Raw genomic sequence first — 7196 nt, 5'->3', positions numbered from 1 at the left:
CTCCCTCCCTCCCTCTCTCTCTCTCTCTCCCTCTTTCCTTCTCTCCCTCTCTCTCTTTCTCTCTCATTTTAGTACAGGGTCTACAGGGTCTCACTACATAGTTTGGACTCGTACTGATCTGCCTGTGTTCAGCCTTCCAAAAGCTGGGATTACAGGCATGTACCACCAGGCCCATTCTCAATCTCCTTCTCAGTGTACCCCAGGGGCAGGGCCAGCACAGCAGGCCAGAGGATTGAACCTCAGAACCCTGCATCTGCCTAAGCAGGCACTTTAATCCACTGAGCTTTTTGTCTGGCCCCGTTTTCTCTATTTCTGTAAAGGATGTTGTTGGTATTTTGACTGAGGTTACATTGAGTTTGTATATCAGTTTTGAAAATATGGCCATTTTGACTATATTTGTTCACTCTACCAGGAAGGACAGAGGATATTTTTGCATTTTCTGATGTCTTTTTCAATCTTTTCTTTCAGAGTACTATCGTTTTTATTATAGAGACCTTTCACTTATTTGTTTCAGTTAATTCTTGCTGCTATTGGGAATGGTATTGTTTTCCTAATTTCTTTCTTAGGGAGTTCATTATCAGTGTATAGGCTCACTCTTGATTTTCGTATGTTGATTTTGTATCCTGCTACATTGCTGAATTTGGTTATAAATTCTAGGGTTTTTTTGGTGGAATTTTTGGCTCTGTGTAGATTGTATCATCTGCAGTTAATGATAATTTTATTTTTTTCATATAAATATATATATATATATATATATCCCTTTCTCTTTGTATTTCTTTCTCTTGCCTGATTACTCTGGCTAATGTTTCAAGTATTACATTGATTTGTGGTCACATCTAATTTTATGATTTAAAATACTATTAGAAGCTAGGCCTGTAATCCCAGCAGTTGGGAGGATGAGGTAGGAGGATCCCTGTATGAAGTGTGAAGCCAACCGAGGCCACATACTGAGTTCAAGAGTGAACTAAACTACATAGCAAGACTCTTGTCTCAAAAAGCCAAAAAGTTGAACAAAATTCTGTTTTTGTATTCTAAACTTATATTTGTAGCTCCAACATTTCTCTGAACTCTTGTGTACTGAATATCTCTCCCTGTGAAAAATAAGCTCTAAATTTTCCTTCCCAACCTCCTGTTTCCCCTGGTTTTCCTCATGTCAGTAAAAGGCACTGCCATTCATCTAGTTACACAGAAAACTTGAGCCATTTTTTCTCCTGTTCCCTATAGTAGCTATCCAAGTTCTGATAGATTTTTATGTGATTACGGAAATAGTCTATATCTGTGCTAGTGTAGTATCTTCTGTCATATTGCAGTGGTTAAGCATTTTAAAATGTGAATAGTTTACCTAAACAACTTATTTAAAATTTTCATTTCGATTTGATTTGAAACTGTCTCATTGCTATATGTTTATCAATAAAACTTTGAAAAGAAAAAAAAATAAATAAAATTTTCAGATTTTATTCACTTGTGACTACTGAATTCCATATTGAAGAACACATGCAGTGCAGTCCATTAGTAAATCCTATAAGCTCTATTCTTAAAAATAAAATATCTAAATCTTGCTACTTCTTATCCTTTCCCCTACTCTGATATATAGTTCCTCATTGCCTGTCTCTTATAGCTTTCCACCTTTCCAGTCAGTTTCTACTCTACCCCCACCCAAAGTCTATTTTCTATCCAGTAGTTAGAAACTTTAAAATCTTGAATTTTGATATCTTAGTATAAAGGAATTATATCTAATCTTATTGGTCATAGTGACAAGATGAACACTAACCAACACTTGGCTACTACTGTCAAATTTAGCCATAATATTTCTGTCTTGTCTATCTGTGTATGATTCCTCGAAGCTGCTTTTCAATTCTTTTATCTGTATGAGACCCTTAAGTCATATTTTTCCTAAACTTTTAAAAGCATTATTATTCTGTGTAGCTAAACATGTTAATTTTTACCTTTGTGAAAGGCAAAATATATTTTCATCATAACAAAAATGGCCCTATGCTTTAAATAGACGTTGTTTCCTCAGTATTGTTTCTAATATGTAACTGTGATATTTCAAATAGCTTTAATGTATTCCTTTTTTCACTCTATAATATTTTATTGCAGTTTTATATGTTTGCCTTATGACAGGTAAAGATTTTGTCCTCAGATTTCTGCAATTAGAAATATTGTTGCTAGGGCCAGTGGTATATCACAGCAGACTAAGCTCTTGCTTAGGTAAGTGCAGGGGCCAGGGCTTGTTCCTTGGCACCACATGCTGTGCTGGCCCTGCCTCTAGGCAGTGGAGTCCAGGCATGGTGGTACATTCCTATAATCCCAGCACTAGAGAGGCAGAAATCAGGAGGATCACTACAAGTCCAAGTTGTGTAGTGAGGCCCTGCACAAAAAAACCCAAAAAACAAAAACTTAAAAAAATATTGTTACTGTTATTATTATTATTATTATTATTATTTTGGTTACCGGTAACTGAACTTAGGACTTTGTGTTTGCCAGGTAGGTAGGTACTGTGCCACTGAGCTATGTCCTCACCCCTGTGAATATTATTTATATATTTCCTGCCCTTGTATAAGGATTTTCATGGAAATTTGTTTCTCAACTTTGAGAAGTTTTTGTTTCTTTTTATTTCATTAAAAGTAAGTTTATTGGTACATTTTAGGTATATTTTCTTTCCCCTTTATTCCTTTACTCTTACCCCCTCCCTAGTTCCCCTACCAATGTGAACATATTCCTAATATTCCATGATATTTGTTATACATAATAGTCCTTATTTATACTTCTGGTTTCTCACAGTAGAGAAAAAATTGAAGTATTTGCATTTGTGTCCAGTTTATTTCACTTCAGAGTATGGTCTGAAGGTGTGTCCATTTACCTAGAAATGTCTCAAACTTATCCTTCTTTATGGCTGAGTAGTACCCATTGCAAAAATCCATTTTTTTTGGGGGGGGTGTCCATTCCTCAGTTCATGGGCATTTGAGATGTTTCCAAGATGTAACTATGGTAGACCATGCTGATAAAACATAGATATGCTTATATTGTTGTGGTATGACAGCTTTTAATTCTTTCAAGAAGATAGCCAGAAGGGGAATATCTGGATCTCATAGAACCTCTAGTCCTAGTTTTTTGAGGAATCTCCACATTGATATTCACAGTGGCTACATCAGTCTCCACTCCCACCAACAGAGAAGAATGTTTTCCCTCTGACATACATACCCACTCCAGTATTTGTTATTCATAGATTTCTTGATACCAGCCATCCTTTCTGGAGTAAGATGGACTCTTAGTGTTGTTTTAATTTGCATTTCTTGAATTGCCAGTGATATTGAACACTTTCTCACATATTTGCCATTTGTAATTTTTTAAAAAAAAATATGGAATGCTTCATGAATTTGTGGTCATCTTTGTGCAGGGGCTATGCTAATCTTCTTTGTATCATTCCAATTTTAGTATATGTGTTGCCAAAGTGAGCACCCATTTGTACTTTTTTAAGAAGTATCTATTTATTTCAGATGCCTATTTTTACCTCGATTGTTGGGATTGAAACGTGGGGTGTCTGACTTTGTTGAGTTCTTTGTAAATGCTAGATTTTAGTGCTTTTCTGAGAAACAGCTGGTAATTTTTTCCCCCAGACTGTGGGTTGTCTCTTTACACTGTGGGTGATTTTTCTTGCTATGCCAATGCTTTTTAATAAGACAAAATCCCAGATGCTGATTCTCTGTGATAATTCTGATGCAATTGGAGATTTTTCATAAAATCATTGTCTACACCAGTGTCTTCAGAAGTCTGTATAAAGAAGATTTAGTGTGTCTGTTTTAATATTTAGATCTCTGTTGCAATTTTAGTTTAGTGTATAGTAAGAGATACTGGGCAGTTTTCATCTTCAGGACATGGGAAGCCAGTTTTCCAGGAGCATTTTATTTAAGAGGCCCTTGTTCTTCTCTTGAAGGTGTTTGACTCCTTTATCAAATATGAGGTAGCTGAGTGTGTCCGGAGCAGTTTCTGCATCTTCTGGGCTGCTCCACTGATCCTTGGGTCTGTTTTTTGCCGTATCATGCTGGTTTTTAAATTTTGTTTTTTATCATAGTAGTTTTTTAGTATAATTTCAAGTCAGGAATTGTGTTGCCCCCTGCCTTTCCCAGAATTGCTTTAGTTTATCTAGGTCTCTTTTGGTTCCAAATGAATTTTATGATTGTTTTCTCTAATTCTGTAAGATATGCTATTGAAATTTTGATCAAGGTTGAAGTCAATCTGTAAAATAATTTTGTATGTATGACGATTTTGACTCTATTGGTTCTTCCTACCCAAGAAAAAAGGCTGTCTTTCTATTTCATTTCTTTTTGCACAGTACTGTAGTTTTGAATGTAGAGGTCTTTAACTTTCTTTATTAGATTGATTCCAACTATTTTTTGGGAAAAGTATTACTGTGAAAGGAATTATTTCCCTTGTTGCTTTCTCAGTGAGTTTGTTATTTACGTACAGGAAATTCTATTAATTTTTTAGTGTTGACTTTGTACCCAGCTACACTACTGAATATGGTTATTAAATCTAAAAATATTTTAGTGCAGTTTTTGGGTTCTTCCAAAGTGTATCATGTCATCTGCAAATAATGATAGTATAACATCTTCCTTTCTTGTCCTTATTCTTTTTATTTTTGTCTCTTACCAAATTTCTGTGATTAATATCTCCAGAGCTATATTGAAAAGAGAGATAACAGTGGACATCTTTGTTTTGTTGCTGATTTTAGAGTGAAAGTGTCCAGTTTTTGTCCATTTTATATGATGTTGGATGTTGGTTTCTCATGTTTTTTATTAGATTGAGATAAAGACCATCAGCTCCAATTTTCTGTAGAATTTTTATCATGAATTGGTGCTGGACTTTGTCAGACACTTTTTCTGTATCTGTTAAGATGATCATGTTTTTCATCCTCAGCTCTGTTAATATGATGTATTATATTTCTTGATTTGAGTATGTTGAACCATTGGTACATTCCTGCGATAAATCCTACTTGGTCATGGTGTATAATCTTCTTGATAATTTGCTGTATTCTATTTGTCAATATCTCATTCAGGATTTTTGCATCTATGTTTATTAGGCAGATCGGCCTGTAGTTGTCTTTTTCAGTTGGATCTTTGTCTTGTTTTGGTATCAGGTTAATGCTTGTATCAAGGAATGAATTTGGAAATATTTCTTCCCATTCAGTTTCGTTAAAGAATTTGAGAAGTAGTGATGTTAAGTCTTCTGTAAATTTCTTGGAGAATTTACCAGTGAATCTGTCAGAGCCTGGGCTTTTCTTTGTTGGTAGAATTTTATGACATCTTCGATTTTACTCGCTGATGATGATTTATATTTAAGATTTCTATGTCTTTTTTAAAATTTTATTTATTTATGCGTGTGTGTGTGTGTGTGTGTGTGTGTGTGGCCAGCTCAGTCCACCAGGGGGCGGGGCGGGCTGGCATGTGGTGCTGGGGGATTGAACCGCGGTCCCTGTGCTTTGCCAAGCTCGTTGTAAGTAGGTGCTTTAGACCACTGAGCCATCTCACCAGCCCCAAAGATTTCTGTCTTTTTGATTCAGCTTTGGTCATTCATATGTATCTAGAAATCTGTCCATTTCTTCTCCATTTTTTATCTTGCTAGAATACAAGTTCTCAAAGTAGGTATTGACGATCTTCTAGATCTCTGCCAGATCTTTTGTGATTTCACTCTTTTATTTCCTAATTGCTTGGATTTGAGTCCCCCCTCCACACACACACACACACACACACACACACACACACACTTTTTTAAAAATAGAGTTAGCTAAGTATTTGTTGATTTTATTTATTCTTTCAAAGAAATTAACTCTCCGATTCATGATGCTTTGTATTGTTTTCTTAGTCTCCATTGTATTAATTTCTGGGCTGCTCTGTATAATTTTCTTCCTGTAGGAACTTTGGGTTTCACTTGCTCTTTTTCTGGAAGCTTGAGGTTCAACACTAAGTTGTTTATTTGAGCTTGTTTTGATTGCCCAATACTAGTATTCAGTGCTATAAATGATCCTTGTTGGACTGCTTTGTGTCCCATAAATTCCAATATAATTTATTGGCATTGTTTAATTGTAGAAACAGTCTAATGTCTTCTTTAATTTGATTTGCGACCCATTGGTTGTTCAGTGGGTGCTATTTAATATCCATGTGTTTAATATCTTTCGGATTCTTTTGCCATTGATTTCCAATTTCATTGCACCATGGTGTGATACTATGCATGGGATAATTTTAATTCCTTTTCATTTCTTTAAGCATTTTGTTTGAGCTAGTATGTGATCTGTTTTGGTGAATATTCTGTGTGCAGCTGAGAAGAATGTCTATTCTGATGTAGGGTTCAACACTATAAATCATCTAGGTCTATTCAAAAGTTTGGTTCAGTTCTTGTATTTCATTGTTGACATTTTTGTCTAGCTAGTCTGTATGTTTGTTACAGTCAGGTATTGGGATCCCCCATTATATTTGTATTAGGGCTTACTTGATTTTTTTATATTTGTTTTATATGGCTGGGTGCACCTGTATTTGGTTCATATATATTTGTGATTGTTATCTCTTCCTCTTGATTGATCCCTTCATAAGGATGTATTGACCTTTCTGTCTCTCTTAATCAGTTTTGGCTTGAAATTCACTTTTTTTGCAAATAGAATAGCTACTCCTGCTTTTATCAGGTTGCTGTTGTATGAAGTATTGTTTTCCACTGTTTGATTTTCAGTTTCTAAATTACTTTTTTCTGAATTAAGTGTTTTTCTTGTATGCAGCATATTGTTGGATTTCCTGTATTAATCCGTTCTTCCAGTCTTTTTCTTTTGTTTTAATAGATACTATTAACATTCATAGTTATACCTGATATGCATAGATTTATCCTTGTCGTGTTATTTTCCTGCTGTTGGCTTGTTTTGCCTGCTTGATTGATTGTGTTGGGGTTCATGGAGTTGTATTCATTTTCTCTTTGTAGAATATCCTTCAGAACATTTTGGAGTGTTGATTTGTTGGCAACCAATTTTCTCAGATATTTTTGTCAAAGAAGTATTTTATTTCTCCATCAATTTTATAGATAGATTTGTGGGGTAAATCAATCTGGGTTGGAGAATGTTTTCCTTTAGGGCTTGAAATACTGCATTTCAAACTCTCCTTTCCTTGAGGGTTTGTATTGAGATGGCTGCTGTGATTCTTTTTTATTTAATT

At 35.0% G+C, this 7196-nt stretch overlaps 1 protein-coding gene and 1 non-coding gene across 9 annotated transcripts in view; one reads left to right on the top strand and one right to left on the bottom strand.

Annotated features, from left to right (window-relative positions):
- The window catches only part of Ehbp1 (EH domain binding protein 1), a 386641-nt gene that overhangs the window by 218328 nt on the left and 161117 nt on the right, over positions 1 to 7196 (top strand). The window lies entirely within an intron of this gene.
- LOC111818065 lies at positions 3357 to 3462 on the bottom strand. Its single transcript, XR_002822136.1, has one exon. It is a non-coding gene; the product is annotated as a U6 spliceosomal RNA (small nuclear RNA).

This window comes from Octodon degus, unplaced genomic scaffold, assembly GCF_000260255.1.
Source record: "Octodon degus isolate 3935 unplaced genomic scaffold, OctDeg1.0 scaffold00078, whole genome shotgun sequence".
In the NCBI taxonomy this organism is placed as follows: domain Eukaryota; kingdom Metazoa; phylum Chordata; class Mammalia; order Rodentia; family Octodontidae; genus Octodon; species Octodon degus.
The sequence above is the reverse complement of the archived record's forward strand: the minus strand, read 5'-3'. Positions and strand labels throughout refer to the sequence as shown.